Source organism: Pan paniscus, chromosome 4 (genome assembly GCF_029289425.2).
Source record: "Pan paniscus chromosome 4, NHGRI_mPanPan1-v2.0_pri, whole genome shotgun sequence".
NCBI lineage: Eukaryota > Metazoa > Chordata > Mammalia > Primates > Hominidae > Pan > Pan paniscus.
The window spans coordinates 106,937,777-106,953,117 of NC_073253.2; the positions used below are offsets into that span (position 1 = coordinate 106,937,777).

General features: G+C 40.1%; 1 long non-coding RNA gene across 1 annotated transcript in view; it reads left to right on the forward strand.

Moving 5' to 3' along the window:
- LOC117980345 (uncharacterized) overlaps positions 1 to 15,341 on the forward strand; it is a 210,739-nt gene that overhangs the window by 163,866 nt on the left and 31,532 nt on the right. The window contains exon 3 of the long non-coding RNA XR_010112216.1: positions 4,843 to 4,961. This is a non-coding gene — a long non-coding RNA (uncharacterized LOC117980345). The remainder of the gene's footprint in view (positions 1 to 4,842; positions 4,962 to 15,341) is intronic.

Here is a 15,341-nt window from a genome sequence, read left to right on the forward strand (position 1 = left end):
TGTTCTCCCGTCTCTCCTTTCATCCTCCCCCTTCCTGGAGTGAGCAAGCAAGGGAGCCAAAAGCAGACTTTGACACATCTGCCCTGGCTTGGCTCTATTCCAATGGGAAAGTTTGATGTTGCAAGCTTTTGAAAGTCGCTCACATTTCCCTGACTTACAATCATGCAGGCTTCCTTGACTTCCTTCTAATTCAATAAGGATAAAGAAAGCAAGCTGTTTGCTGCAGCCTGGGTCCTGAGGGAATCAGACCCAGGCAAATGGATAACCTAGAGCCATTGTCATGGGCCCCTTTTTTTGTCCCTTCTGTCTCCAACACCCTGCCCACCCGAGGCTGCCTTTTCTTTCTAGGCAGGGGCACTCTATTGGGGCATAATCTGATGCGAAGTTTCTCTCTTGGTGGGGTCAACCACAGTCCAATGTCAAGGGTTATCTTAGGAGGATTTTTGCCCCACTACAGTCTCCATCAGCCTCCAACATCTGCTGTGTATGTTTATTTAAACATACTCTCTAAATAAAAGCAGTATGCTTTCTATGTGAATGTGGTTTCCAGACATGTCCCCCAGCAACCAGGGCTGCATGTGTCTGCCAAACCTAGATCCCTCTTAAGTAGCTATTTGGCAGCCACCCCTTCTCCCCAACTTCCCAGGTATTTATGGGGGGCAGGGAAGAGTGCAGGGGATGGAGGGCTGAGGCAAAGGGCTACGATGTTAGCTTTTAGTGAGCAAGGCCGGGCAGTGGAAGGCTGACCGTTACCTCTAACTCACCCTGCATGGGAAGGCCCCTCCTCACAATTCTGTCCTGGAGGAACAAAGGTCCCACTTCCCTTGGACCTTTGCTGGGGTGCAAGATCCTGCCTCATAACGCTGCGCTTGTTGTTGTTTAAATCCTGTTAAACAGCAGAATTTCCAAGAACACCCAGGCTGTCTTGTGATCTTTGGGATTGTGCCATGGGTGCTTTTATCACTTTCTTTCGTTTTGGCTATCCGTATTTTCTGATGTTAGTAGTCTGATATAATTCTAAGTATTGCTTTTAATATTAAAACAAGGTTTCATTTTAACTTTTAAATGTTATCCTCAGGGAAGCTCTCAAAATTCCCAGGTGGGGGTTAAAGGAAGCTGTGTGGGAATATAAATGAGTAATAAGGCCCCGAGATTTAGGAAGCCCTGGCTAAATGTCGGTTATCATTATCGTCATTGCTATTACTATTACGGAGCAGAAATAAGTTTGGGGTGGAAGTAGAGAGTCAGCACTGAGTGAGGGGCAGACAGCTGATTCTAGAGTTAGATGGCACTTCAGCCACATTGATGTTTAGGAACCACACAAGGTTTTCAGCTAGTGACGTTCCCAGGGGCAGGAAGGATGGTCATATTTTGATGTTTTTGCAGTGTTTTGGGAAAAAGGGCAGAGAGAACTGAATTCCAAGGGGATCCCGAAGCAAAGAAAGATTGCTGGTCTGGAAACTCCTGAGATATGTGCTTACCATATACACAGGCTTTTCTAAGATCATTTTGATTTCAAATATTCTGTCCTTGTGCTTTGACAAATGTAGCCAAGGGTTCTGATATTTACATTAGAAAACACGACCGCCATATGTCTCCTTAAGCACAGGAAAACTCTAAATGATGCATGAGTCCCTCTGTTCAACATGCATCATGAATCCTGTATGCCCCAAATATTTTGAAATTTCCCTTCACTGAAAGGAGCGGAGAACCAGCAGCTCAGTGACACACGAGCTGCTGAAATGGGTTATTGAAAACCCATTTCAACCAGAGGGTACCGTTGCCTCTGTGGCTTCATGCCTCAAGCTCACACACAGGGCCTCTGCTGTTTAGGGTGCCAGGAACCCCTCTAGGGATCCAAGTATTCAAGGCTGATGAAGATGATTTCGAGGTGACATCTGAAAAGGCTGTATGTATGGCATAAAGGCTTCCCTGTATGAAATCCTGGCAAAGCTGTTCAGCAACTTGTGAGTGGATGGAGAGAATGGGAATTTAAGAGGGCATAGTGCCATCCATGGCACAGCTGGCCATAGACAGGAAGTTAGAGACCATAACTCTCTTTTTCGTCTGAACTAAAAAGCTCCAAAAAAAAAAAAAAACCCGCAAGACTTGGCAATTGTAGTAAAGCATGACTCTATGCCTAACTGGTGAAATTTACTTTGTAAAAAGCGAGATTTAAGATTATAGGGTTAAGAAGTGGCAACACAATTATTGGAACAAATAGCCACTGATTGCCTTCTTAATCAAATAAATTTGAACCTTGGGAGAAAAATAGGTGGCCTGTGATCTAAGACACTCCTTGTCTTCATAAAGCAACAGAAAAAACTGGATAATTCCAGGGAAGAAATTTGAGTTCATATATTCGTGGGTGTTGCCTTTATTTATTTATTTTATTATTATTTTTTTCCTGAGATGAGGTCTCACTCTGTCTCCCAGGCTGGATGGAGTGCGATGGTGCTCACTGTAACCTCAAACTCCTGGGCTCAAGTGATCCTCCTGCCTCATTCTCCTATGTACCTGGGACTACAGGCCTGTGCCACTACTCTCAGCTAATTTTTAAAATTGTTTTTGTAGAGTCAGGGTCTCCTGATCTTGCCCGGGCTGTTTGAGTCTCCTTTTATTGCCTTTAACATACATACTCATCAGCCACTGATGAACCTAGAACCTTCCAGTATAGTAAGAGCAATGACAATAGGCTGTTCTGATTCACTGGAAACAAACAAAATAAAGGCGTGTGGCCTTTCACTAGATAATCTTTGCTTTTGAACCTGACCCCTGAACCCCCTTCAGAGATGAACAAGCCCATTATAGTTCTGACATCTCAATGAGCTCAGCCCAGGGGTCTGAAATCCTGACCTAACAGTTGAACCGCTCATGCTTAATAGTTTATTTAGGTTTCTTTCTGTAGAAGGAACACACAGAGGGCTCTGTATTAGTAGGGATTGTGGCTACATATCTACCACTATTGCCCTGCCAGGCTGATTTCTAAAATGAAAGCATCTATAATTTTTCTAATGACAATATTAATGTTCTCTATGAAATTAAAACAAGAATGATCTGAACTGATTTAAACATTCAGAGAATGTCTGCTTTTACATGAAACTGTAATGACATGTTCAGGATACAAAGACAGTCACCATTTTTGGTATGGAGTAAGAGATTCACCGCATTCATTAATTAATTCCTTCAAAAACATCTTGTGAGCATCTAACAGCACAGGTACAAAACATCCTGTATTGTAAGAAACACTCAGACAAAGGAAGAATTTATTACACTTGCAGTTAGGGCCATAATTTCCTGTTACCATACATTAGTGACTTTCTAGAAAGGGACTTTTTTTCTAGATCTTTAATACAATCTAACATTTAGGAAGTGCTTTATTATGCACTATGCACTATATGTGCATTTTCTTTTCTCCTCATAAAAATTGTATGTTGTCAGTTGTATTACTATTTCGTCATTATGGATGAGATAATTAGGTATAGAGAGGCTAAGTAGCCTTTCCAAAGTCATTCCACGAGTAAATGGCAACACTAGAATGCAAATGCAGATGTGTCAGACAGTAAAGCCCATGCTCCACTGAGATTCTTTTTTGGATCTATTTACAAAGAACATTCTCACATGTAATCTCAGGTAAATCTCAAACCCCTCCCTGTATTAAATACTATTATCCTTATTTTACACACGAAACTAGTAAGGTTAACACACATATTTAGGCCCAATCAGCTTTTTAAGTAAATCATTTTTAATGCCAATTATATTAACCATTAGAAATTCCTAAATAAGATATTTCCACATGGTATATGTTAAATATTTGTCATCCAAGAAAATGTTAATGTTCAATTCAAAAAAAAATTTTTATCAACTCCTTTTCTGTATAAGGTTGCCAGGTTTAACAAATAAAACTACAGAATGCCTAGTTAAATTTGAATTTCAGATAAACAACACATGATTTGCATGGGACATATTTACACCAAAAATTATTCATTGTTGATCTGAAATTCAAATTTAACCAGGCATCCTGTATTTTATCTGGCAGCCCTATTTCTGGAAGATATATTTAATAGGTAACAAATGAGAACATTTTAAGCTATTTTCTTTTTTCTTTCTTTCTTTCTTTCTTTTTTTTTTTTGAGACAGGGTCTCACTCTGTTACCCGGGTTGGAGTGCAGTGGCACTATCATAACTCACTGCAGCTTCGACTTCCCAGGCTCAAGCAGTCCTCCTACCTCAGTCTCCTGAGTAGCTGGAACTACAGGCATGCACCACCATGACCAGCTAATTTTTAAATTTTTTCGTAGAGACGGGCTCTCCCTTTGTTGCCCAGGCTGGTCTCGAACTCCTGGCTTCTGGTGATCCTGCCACTTTGGCCTCCCAAAGTGATGGGATTACAGGCATGAGCCACAGTGCCCAGCCCTGAGCTAATTTTTTAAAATTAGAAAACTATTCCTTTATCACCATCTAAACTTGAATTGAGCATATATCTGCATATGATGTCTGTCTACCTGCTATATAAATGTGTGGTATGGTCTCTGCCTTCCAGGAGCTTACAGTACCAAACAGTCATTTGAATGTAAAAATAGTGATGAGTTGATAATTTATTGCTTCTAGTTTTTGCTACTAAAAATTAATAATAGGAATTCCCACTTGAATAATGTTTGATGACTGGCACTGGTTTAAGATTCACAAAATCTTATGTGAGCTGTAAATATTACCATTTTACAGGTGAAGACAAAGAGGCAACATAGTTTCTTGTCTAAGGAGACAAAGCTAGGAAGCGGGAGAACAGGGGTGTATGGTACTTGATTCCGGACTCACTCATTTTTTCTCTATGCTCTGCAGTGCCTTAAAGCATCTCGGAGCAACAGGCCAGTCATAGATGTGGAGCACAAGGAAGGTGCTGCCAGAGAGAATGAATATCCTGCCTTTGGGGACACCTGTATGACTGTACTACATCCCAGGTAACTGTAGAGGGCAATGATTCTCCAGGGAAGTGTCTACAGGTTGGCCTCAAGCCCCTCCGACTCTGTTAATGGAGCAGTCAGGGTTGGCTCTGGTGAACAACCTGGAAGCTAAGTTTTTTGGGAGCAAAAAGTAAGCCAGGAAAAAAATGCAGGTCTTCTAGAAATGGTCTGCTTTCCATCTAAGGTGAGATTTTTCTAGGTGGCTGTGGTTGTTAATTTTATATGTCAAGTTGACTGAGCCACAGGGTGCCCAGATATTTGGTGAAACATTAGTCTGGGTGTTTCTATGAGGTTGTTTTTGAATTTGTTTAACATTTAAGTTGATAGACTGAGTAAAATAGATTGTCTTCTGTAACGTGAGTGGTCTCACCCAATCTACTGAAGGCCTGAATAGAACAAAAGGCTGACCCTCTCCCATATGAGAGAGAGTTGCTCCTGCCTGACTGTCTTTGGCCTGGAACATCAGTTTTTTTCCCCCACTTTTGGACTTGAAGTGAATCATTGGCTCTTCCTGGGTCTCCAGCCTTCTGGCCTGCAGACTGAAACTACACTGTCAGCTCTCCTGGGTCTCTAGCTTGTCAGCTGTAGCTCTTGGGATCTGTCAACCTCCCTAATGGTGTGAGCCAATCCTCTCTCAATCTGTATTATGTATATATCTGTATCTATATCCATATCTGTATCTATATCCATATCTGTATCTATAACCCATTCATTCTGATTCTTTAGAGAACCATGACTCATACAGTAGGTTAATGCCACCTCTACATCTGACAAGGAAAGCAAATTGATCTTACCTCTTTCAAAAACCCAGAATGGCTTTCTTCCACAGCAGCTCATCCTGTCCTGTCATAACTGTGTGTTATTTATTCAGTGAACACTTATTAAGTACTTGATGTATAAGATACCATGAGAAGGTCAATGACCTCATAGGGCATTTCAGGATAGTAGGGAGTCACCTATCCATGGCTCAGGTCAGAGGTTTTCAAACATTATTTTTACCAAGTCTATTTTTTTAAGTCTTACAAAAAAAAATCATGTATAAAGTATATGGAAGGGGATCAGTTTTGATAAAACGGGCAGCGCTGGGGCAGGGTGGGGTGGCATGGAGGCCCTCTTCAGTGCTGGGAGCTCCTTACTCAGAGCCTCTGTTGGTTTTGTTTTCTCATGTAAAATGGAAGTTTATTGTATTTGCTTTTAACACCGTTTTCTTCTTGAAAGAAAATAACATTTTATTATACAAGTTACACATGCCTACTATAGAAAACATAGTTGTACTCTAGTAAAAAATTACCCATAATCTAATATTCTGCCAGAGAAAACTACTAACATTTTCATATTACTGAAACACACACACAGACACATGTTTGCATATCTATTTTCATACTATACATAGACCAAAGCCCTTCTAAAAATGACTCCTTTCAGAACAACTAACCATATAGAATTGGATTACATCCTTTAATCAGGAAGTACTAGAGTAAATTTATCTTAACTAAAGAACCCGAGTTTTGTGTACAATAAACCCTCCATATCCATGAGTTCCCTGTCTGTGGATTCAAGCAACTGCAAATTAGAAATATTTGGAAAAAAAACTACAATAAAAATTATATGAATAAAAAATGGTGTAACAACTATATACCTAGCATTTACATTGTATTATGTATTATAAATAGTCTAGAGACGATTTAAAGTATGTGGGAGGATGTGCATATGTTATATGCAAAGATTAATCCATTTTATATCAAGGACTTGAGCATCTTCAGATTTGGTATTCACAGGGGTCCTGGAAGAAATTCGCCATGGATATGGAGGCATGACTATATACATCAGAGCCTTGACATACAGATAAATGTTGTGTTCTTTACAATAGTTACCTAGCAAGGCTATACACTCCAATAATGCTGAGAATATTTTTTTTCAGATTGTCTATAGAGCCCTTAGTACCTTTCTCTGAATATCTCTAGTTATAGTAAATATTTATTCTTTAGGAGTTAATTGAATGTCTGAAAACAGTTGTATATTCAAAGAATAAAGAGAATGACTAAGTTGGATAATGTGAATAACCCGTATGGGGTTCCAAAATATTTTGATAAAGGGCAATGAATTGGATTTTCTTAATTTTTTTGAAGTCAAGCATATAGAGAAAGGTCTAAAGTATTTCCCCTCTGGCAGCATTGCTAGAATATACATATTGTCTTAGAGGTGTATTTTGGAAGAGGATCCAAGGCCTTCAACTGCCTGGCCCTGGTGCACTTCCCCGATCTTTACTCCCTCTTCTCCTATACGTATACTGTATACTCAGGTCATACCTGCTTTCCTAGTACAACCTGTCTGAGTTTTCCTTTGCAGTGCTTCTCAAACTTTACTGTATCCATAATCAGCTGAGGATCTTGTTTTAAATGCAGGCCTGATTGAGTAGCTCGGGGATGGGTCCCAAGTTTCTACTTTTCTAACAAGCTCCCAGGGACCCCACTTTGAGTAGCATGATTTCAAGGCTCAGCTCAAAATATTCCTGAATTGTTTTTGGATAAACAAGAGATCCCTTCCTCTCTCTATCAGTGGTTCCCAAACCTGTCTGCGCACTGAAATCCCCTGGGGAGCTTCAAAACCTACTGGTGCCTATGTCCCATCCCAGAGATCGTGGTTGGATTTTTAAAAGATTTTCAGGAGATTTCAACATGCAGACAAGTTTAGGAATCTAAATACTCACAGTGCCTCCCATGCCTCATTATGTTTTAATTATGGCAATTGTTAGTTTGTTGGCCTATTTTGTCTTTGCTTTTGTCTAATCTGCCCTACCAGGTCACTGACCTCATGCTGTTTTACAAACCTAGTACTTAATAGGTGTTTGCTGAATATGTAAAAAAATTAAAAATAAAAATGAAAATGAATATGTAAAAGATATTACCCTCATCATCAGCCCCAGTAGAATAGGGCCTCTCATAAAGCCTTTTACCTAAAATAACTTGTCTGACTTTTTCATATTAGACTTGTAGAAACTGCTGTTCTTTACACATTCAACCTTTTCATCTTTGCCCTGCAAATGCCATCAAGAAACTTTTCTGTTACAGTTTTTATTTTGCATGGCTGAGTTTTCTTTTGCTACTCTAGGGTTACTAAGGAATTCAGCACAGCCCAGGGATCCAGGGACACCTGCCTGCCACCCGCTAGGATTCCAAAAGAGCAAGATTAGGGACTACCTCAAGCTTGTGCCCTGGCCCTCTTCCACAGGGGGGTCATCCTGCATGAACCTAGAGCAATAGAAGGTGGCCTGTTACCCCATCTTTGAAGGGTCTATCCAGGAGCTACATATCCCTGAAAAGATTGAGTCAATTCTCTTTCCTATTATACTCTTCCCCTTGTGATTTCCCAGCAGCTGTAAACAGTGCAGAATTGGCCGAGTGTATGCAGCAAAAGCCTGGATCTCAAGGTTCTGTCTCATGACAGAGTGAGTACTTCCATGTCCTTGTGACAGCCTGCATGGCTGCTTCCAGTCCTCCTGCTTTACAGTCATACCTGGGAGGTTGAGCAAAGGTCCCACACTGCATTTATTCTTGGAGAATTATTAAGTCTTACAGTCACCCTTTGTGGTGTGGTTACTACATAAGTTTCCAGGTCCTTAGGCTGCTCCCTGATGTTTAGAACAGATTTGTGTGATGTGCTGACATTGTGTCTAACCCACAAAACAGTGCTGAGGCCCTGCAGCAATGAATGACTTAGGAGAGAAGCTACTTGCTCATAACAGAAAACCAAACCCCCATTAGCTTAAACAAGTAGGATATTTTTTCTCATCTAACAAGACACTTGTGTAATGTTGCAGCTCAAAATACCATTAGGAACAATCTTTTTCTATATTCTGCTCTACCATTCTTAGTAAGAAGACACCATCACTTCATGGTTGCAAGATAGCTGCTGAATCTATGGATTTCGCATCCTTAAATCTAGGCAGAAAGAATAAAGAAGAGTGAAGAATCATCCCTTCCAGAATTCTTAGGAACTCTGAGCTGATGTTGCAGGCTACCCTTTGCACAGGAGAGTCTGGTAAAGAGTACTTTTAGGGCCAGGCATAGTGGCTCAGGCTTGTAATCCCAGCACTTTGGGAGGCTGAGGAGGGTGGATCACAAGGTCAAGAGATCGAGATCATCATAGCCAACATCGTGAAACCTTGTCTCTACTAAAAATACAAAAATTAGCTGGGCATGGTGGCATGTGCCTGTAGTCCCAGCTACTCGGGAGGCTGAGGCAGGAGAATCGCTTGAACCTGGGAGGTGGAGGTTGCAGTGAGCCGAGATCATGCCACTGCACTCCAGCCTGGCAACAGAGTGAGACTCCATTTCAAAAAAAGAAAAAAAAAGTACTTTTAGCTGGGCACAGGGCCAACTTATCCATTAGGCATAGCAGGCGCAGTACCTAGAGCTCGCCATACTTTTAGGGACTTACAAAAATGTTTTTCATTTAATTTCTTTTAAAATCAGAAGAAAAAATGAATACAATAAATATGAGTATACAATAATAAATTGTCAGGATTGTGTTTGTTTAACAGTGCAGTTGTAAAATATAATTTTAATTTTATTATCTAAATGGAGGAAGGGCGTCCATGATGGCAAAAGCACCTAAGAACTATGGAGTTAACATGCAGCCCCAACTGGTAATGTCGATGTTTAGAACAAAGTCAGGGATGTGATTGTTTGCTTTATTTTTGGTAAAAAATAAAGTGAATTTTCATAGCTATATTTGTGATAGATCAAAATTGGAAACAACCCAAATGTCCATCTTTTGGGGAACTGATAAGTAAATGTGGTTCATCCTAACAATGAAATACTACTCTGTAATGAAAAGGAGTGAATCATTGATACATAGGAAAGCTAGACAAATCTCAAAATAGTTATGCTGAGAGAAAGAGTTCAAACAAACTACATGCCCTGTGATCCCATTTATATAAAACTCTAGAAAATGCAAACTTATCCTTAATGACTGAAAGTAAGTCAGTGGTTGCCTCCAGAGAAAGAGTTGGGTGGGAGGGAGGAATTACAAAGGGGTGGGGGGATAAATTGGGGAATGATGGATATGTTCACTCTCCTGATTGTGGTGATGGTTTCATGGGTATAGTTCAATACCCAAACTTATCAAATGGTATACTTTAAATATGTGCAGTTTATTATATGTTATTTATACTTCAGTAAAACTTTTAAAAAGTGGAGGGGTGATAGATACTGGATTGGCAATTAATATTTTTTACCCAAAGTGGTGTGATGTTATTTCATCCCTTTAATTTGGATATCAGCACATAGAAAACAATCATACTCTGTGGGGTCCTTACTCAGAAGTTGGGTACATATAAGGAGCCAGGTTCCCAACGGTCTTTATTTAGTACCTTGCACATGCCTTTAACACCCTGAAACTGGGTGTATAATTGGCATTCTTTGGAAGCTGAGCCAAGGTGTATACATTACATAAAAATTACCCATTAGATCTGTGACACGGGCCCTGCCTCTTCTCTCCTTTGGTGTACATTATAAGATACATGACATCATAGTCTCTCTCTGACTGGGCCACTGACTCCAGTTCTCCACTAGGCTCCTTGTGGCTTCATATTCTGTAATGAAGTTACTGTGGGACTGGCTGTGTCCTGAATGTTTCCTCTGCTCATGTCATCTGGTATCATTACCTGATATCGTCAGGGAGGGAGTTCTCACCGTGAGGCCTTTGGGTATGACCTTTGTAGTTTTCCTGATTCTCTAGGTCTCTTTATTTATGTTTACTTTTACTTTCTTTCTCTGCTACCTTCCTCTCCATCCTTTATTCTTTACCACTTGCATTCCCAGGAACATACTACTTCTCACTACAGAGATGAGGTTTCCTTTTCTCATCCTGCAATGTTTGCAGTTTCTGGCTTTTTGTTTCCACTATGGTTCTTGCTGGTTTAGCTACAGGAATGGTGGAGAGCTCTTGACTCAGTGTCTGCTGACTTGGCTGGGATCATCTCTCTGGCACTACGGGTGGGAAAGAAGAATGATTGTGAAGGAGACTTCCATTCTGAACTGTGGTTCCACTTCTTTTAACATATTTTAAGCCAAATATACCTTACACCATAAGAATTTATTGTCTTTTAGAGAATTCCTATTTTTTGTGATATTCCTATTTCTTCCATTTGTATAAATTTGTCTACACTTTTTTTTTTTTTGAGATGGAGTTTTGCTCTTGTTGCCCAGGCTGGAGTGCAATGGCACGATCTTAGTTCACCGCAACCTCCACCCCCTGGGTTCAAGCGATTCTCCTGCCTCAGCCTCCCGAGTAGCTGGGATTACAGGCATGTGCCACCATGCCCAGCTAATTTTTGTATTTTTAGCAGAGACAGGGCTTCTCCATGTCAGTTATGCTGGTCTCGAACTCCTGACCTCAGGTGATCTGCCTGCCTCGGCCTCCCAAAGTGCTGAGATTACACTCGTGCGCCACCGTGCCCAACCAATTTGACTACACTTCTTATTAACATGTGACGAAAGCAGTTCTCTCACATAAGCAAAAAGCCAGAGGACAAAACAAAGTATAATCTTTACCCCAGTAACCTAGGAGCCTAAAAGGGAGCAGCTCATCAGATGACTGGTGCTTGTAGATACACCCACCACCTGGCACCTACACTAGATAACCCTGTACACGGTGAGATTTCAGAAGAAGTTTTGATTGCACTAGTTAAGACTATAATCCCATATTTTCTGAATGATTTTGAGAAAGAAGAAAAATGCCAAAGGGAGGAAATAAAAAGACAGCAAGCTCTAGAAAGACATAAAGAAATGGAAGAAAGATGAAAGAGGCAGTTACAGATTTTCAAGATCACTGGATTCAAGTGCTGATGAAGTTTAAAATTTATGAGCAAGAAAGGAGGAAAGAAGGAGGGTCAGAACTGCCATCGCCCACTGACCTCTACCCCAGAGAAAGGAAAAGAGTTGCACAGGAGTTTTCACATAAAGAACACTCAAACCTCGTTCATGATCTTCTAAAGCTGCCCTTCCTCCCCCACTGGGAAGATCTCTAGTGGCCTGGAAACTCCTTTTTTGATGACAAGGGTGAAATGGTAATGCATAAAAACACACAGAACTATGGTGTTTGAGAGGGCGAAGCCTTGGGAAACAAGAACAAGGATGGAGTTCCAAGTTGTCATAGGTAAGACTAGCAAACCAGGAGGAAAGGTCAATATTAGCAACACTACATAGATGCCTCCAAAATACGTTTCCAATTAATTTGCAGAAATACTTAAGTGCCTTACTATAATGTCTTGCTAAGGACATGGCTCATGCAGAAGAGTCGGGTGAAGACTTGAAAACAGAAATTGAGAAAGAGTATGAAAACTGTGGCAAAACTGGAAAATGTGAAATGTTACGAATTCCTGGTACATGGAAGCATACCTAATGATAGGCTTTAAATTTCTATTATCAGGTATTTGGATAGCTTAAGCTATATCTCTCCTCTTACAGTGGAAATAAATCAACGTAGCATAGCAAATTAAAACTCAGGTTTTGGAATGACTATAGAGTAGAGTGACTTTGAACAAATAACTAAACTCTCTGAATAGCAGTGGGCTGGAAAACTAGCTCTCCACAAGAAAACAATAGGCTTAATTTGTAGTGTTTGCTTATTTCCTCGGTATAAAGACTCCAACCATGGTTGATTTCAAACTACCAACAGTTTAATAATCAGCTTTCAAAATTCTTGAAAATTTGCCTATAATCTCAGCTGAGAGAGGCTGAGGCAGGAGAATCACTTGCACCCGGGAGGCGGAGATTGCAGTGAGCTGAGATTGCGCCATTGCACTCCAGCCTGGGGGACAGAGCAATACTCCATCTCAAAAAAAAAAAAAAAAAAAAAAGGGAAAAGAAAAAAAAATTCTTGAAAATTTAACAATTGGCTGTCATGAGCTGGAATGACCCAACCCTAGCCCTCTATTGTCTCTGTTTCTTCACCTTAAAAACAGGACCAATACTGCCCCTCTTAGGGCTAGGATCAGTAAACACATCCCAGCGTTGTGCTCGGTGGATGGATATCACTCCCTAGAAGTAGCCACTGGTATTTATTAGTTTTTCTGAATGCAATACCAGAATACTTTTTCCACTGAAATAAGATGCTATTTTGCAATGCTAAATTTGTTGACATTGTTTTCCAACCCAAGAAATCTTAATAGCTTCACAACCTTTGCCTGCCCATGGTTTATCATTGCCCAATCTGCTAATTCCTTTACTCAATGTTTTGCCAGTAAGTTGAGTATTAGTCAGACTAGTGACTGCCCCAGGGTTGTGCTTTCTCATTAGCTGACTAGTCTGCAGCCTTTCACCTCAGCCCTTCCCCTAAAGGTTGTTTGGGCAGGAATCCAACTAGCAATTACTATATTTCCATTTGCGATTAGAAAAGAAGAGGTTTTTCTTATCTGCAAACATTTGGCCACCAAATGCCAGGAGTATCACTTATATGCCATTTGGAAGAGTCACTGGTCCTTTACTGTTTCTAGACGATGTTTCAAATGGATCATGTGGCTGAATTTGATTCCTATTTTCAGAGAGCAAAGGATAAGCTTAGTGCCTCATAGAATTGTACCTGAAGCACTTACAGAAAGCATGTACCATGTAACCTGTCCCCAAAGAGGAGGCTTCGGTGACAATACTAATGCAAGCTCTGTGAAGCAGGGATAGTCTCTTGCTCAACCTTGTATTCTCATAGCACAGTGTATGTACATCATGGCCTTTCTAGCCCCTCATTGACTCCTGGCCCAGTTGAATTAAATTACCAATCTGGAAGAAGCTAACTTTAAGACCATTTTATGTTTCCAAGAACAATTCAGGATATTAGGTTTTCCTGGGAGGTGGGGTTGGAGGGGAGATCTGACATTATTTATGACTCTGGCTAAGAGGAATGCCAGTACTGAATTAAATAAAATATTGTCAGCATCATGTTCTCTTAGACAAAAGAATATCCCTAGAATCAATTTAGGAAAAGAAAAGAGAGTAAAGATAAAAACAAAAACTTTCTGAGAAGTGGGATTAAGGGGCAAATTACTTCACTTTTCTACATCTAATTTCTTAATCTCTAAAATAGGAGTAATGTTACCTACTTCAGAGTAGGTTATGATGAAGATTACTCAAGATAACCTTTGTAAAGCAATAACATAGTGCCTCTCACATTTGATGACCTGAATACATGGTTTCTAAATTATTATTATTGTTATTGTTGCTGCTGTTGTTATTTTTACAGCACAGTGCAGTTACCAGTATAGGTCAGGAAATCTGTGTTGTGGTTGTCGTCACTATAGTGAAGATATTAGAAGATTAAAGTTGGAAAGAATGTGAGAAAAGTATGTACTCTTGAGTGACATGTATTCTTATCCCCAAATGTTCTTCTTTCATGGGGATTTTTTCTTCTTAGTTTACAACTTTCAACCACCATTAAGAAAATCTTTGGGAAAGCAGTAAGCTGAGATATGATTCTTTTGCTCTCTACTAAGTCAAGAAATGTCATCTCTCATGTGCCAAAGACATTTTGCAATTTTGTTAAAATTAATTTTTAATTAGCCAATGTAATAGAACAGATTATTTTGAGTGACTTTTCATGTGTTACTATTTCCATTAGTTACACAACTGTGTGCAAGACTTTGAAAATGAAACACAGAATCCTGGGATTCCCTTGCTGTGGGCAAGTACACATGCTGTGAGTGGATGTGAGGATGTCTTCTGAAGGGAGGAGAATTCTCCTCTGTCAACTTTCTATCTAGGGCAGAATATAAGCCATAGCTTGATCCTATGTTTATAAAAGAGAACACTTCTTTCTTCTTGGGACTGAGATGAGTTTGGAGACCTCAGTAATGGCTAAAAAACAAGGTCAGTCCTTCAATGCATACAGGTTAGGTGGGCCCTTCATGGTAAAATGCAGGAAGCCTAAGGAATGAGACAGCCTGTGAAAAACCCTAGGAGGAGCTTCTGGGAGATATCCTCTTTAGAAGGCAGTTTTTAATATTCTCTTTTTGCATTTTAATTGCCTACTTTTATGCCCAGTACTACAACAATCCTTTGGTAAACATTGCTGCATAGTCTTAGCTGGTACTTCAAGGAATTAGCAATGCCCATATGAGAGAATCTAATGTCCATACCTAAGGAGGAAGCAAGTTATGAGATGGTAAAAGATGAATGACTGGGAGAAAAAAAATACCAGTCCAGAGCAAGAAAGCTGGCTGGGGGTTGCAGAGATGACCGAGTAGTTTAATGGAACATAAAAGCATTCCTAAGAGAATTCTCCAAAATTTACTTAAAGATGGTAGGAGGGTAGAGAAGAATCTCGTATGACCACATTTCCACATTGCACAGAATGGGACTATTATTATGTTTGTTTATTGTC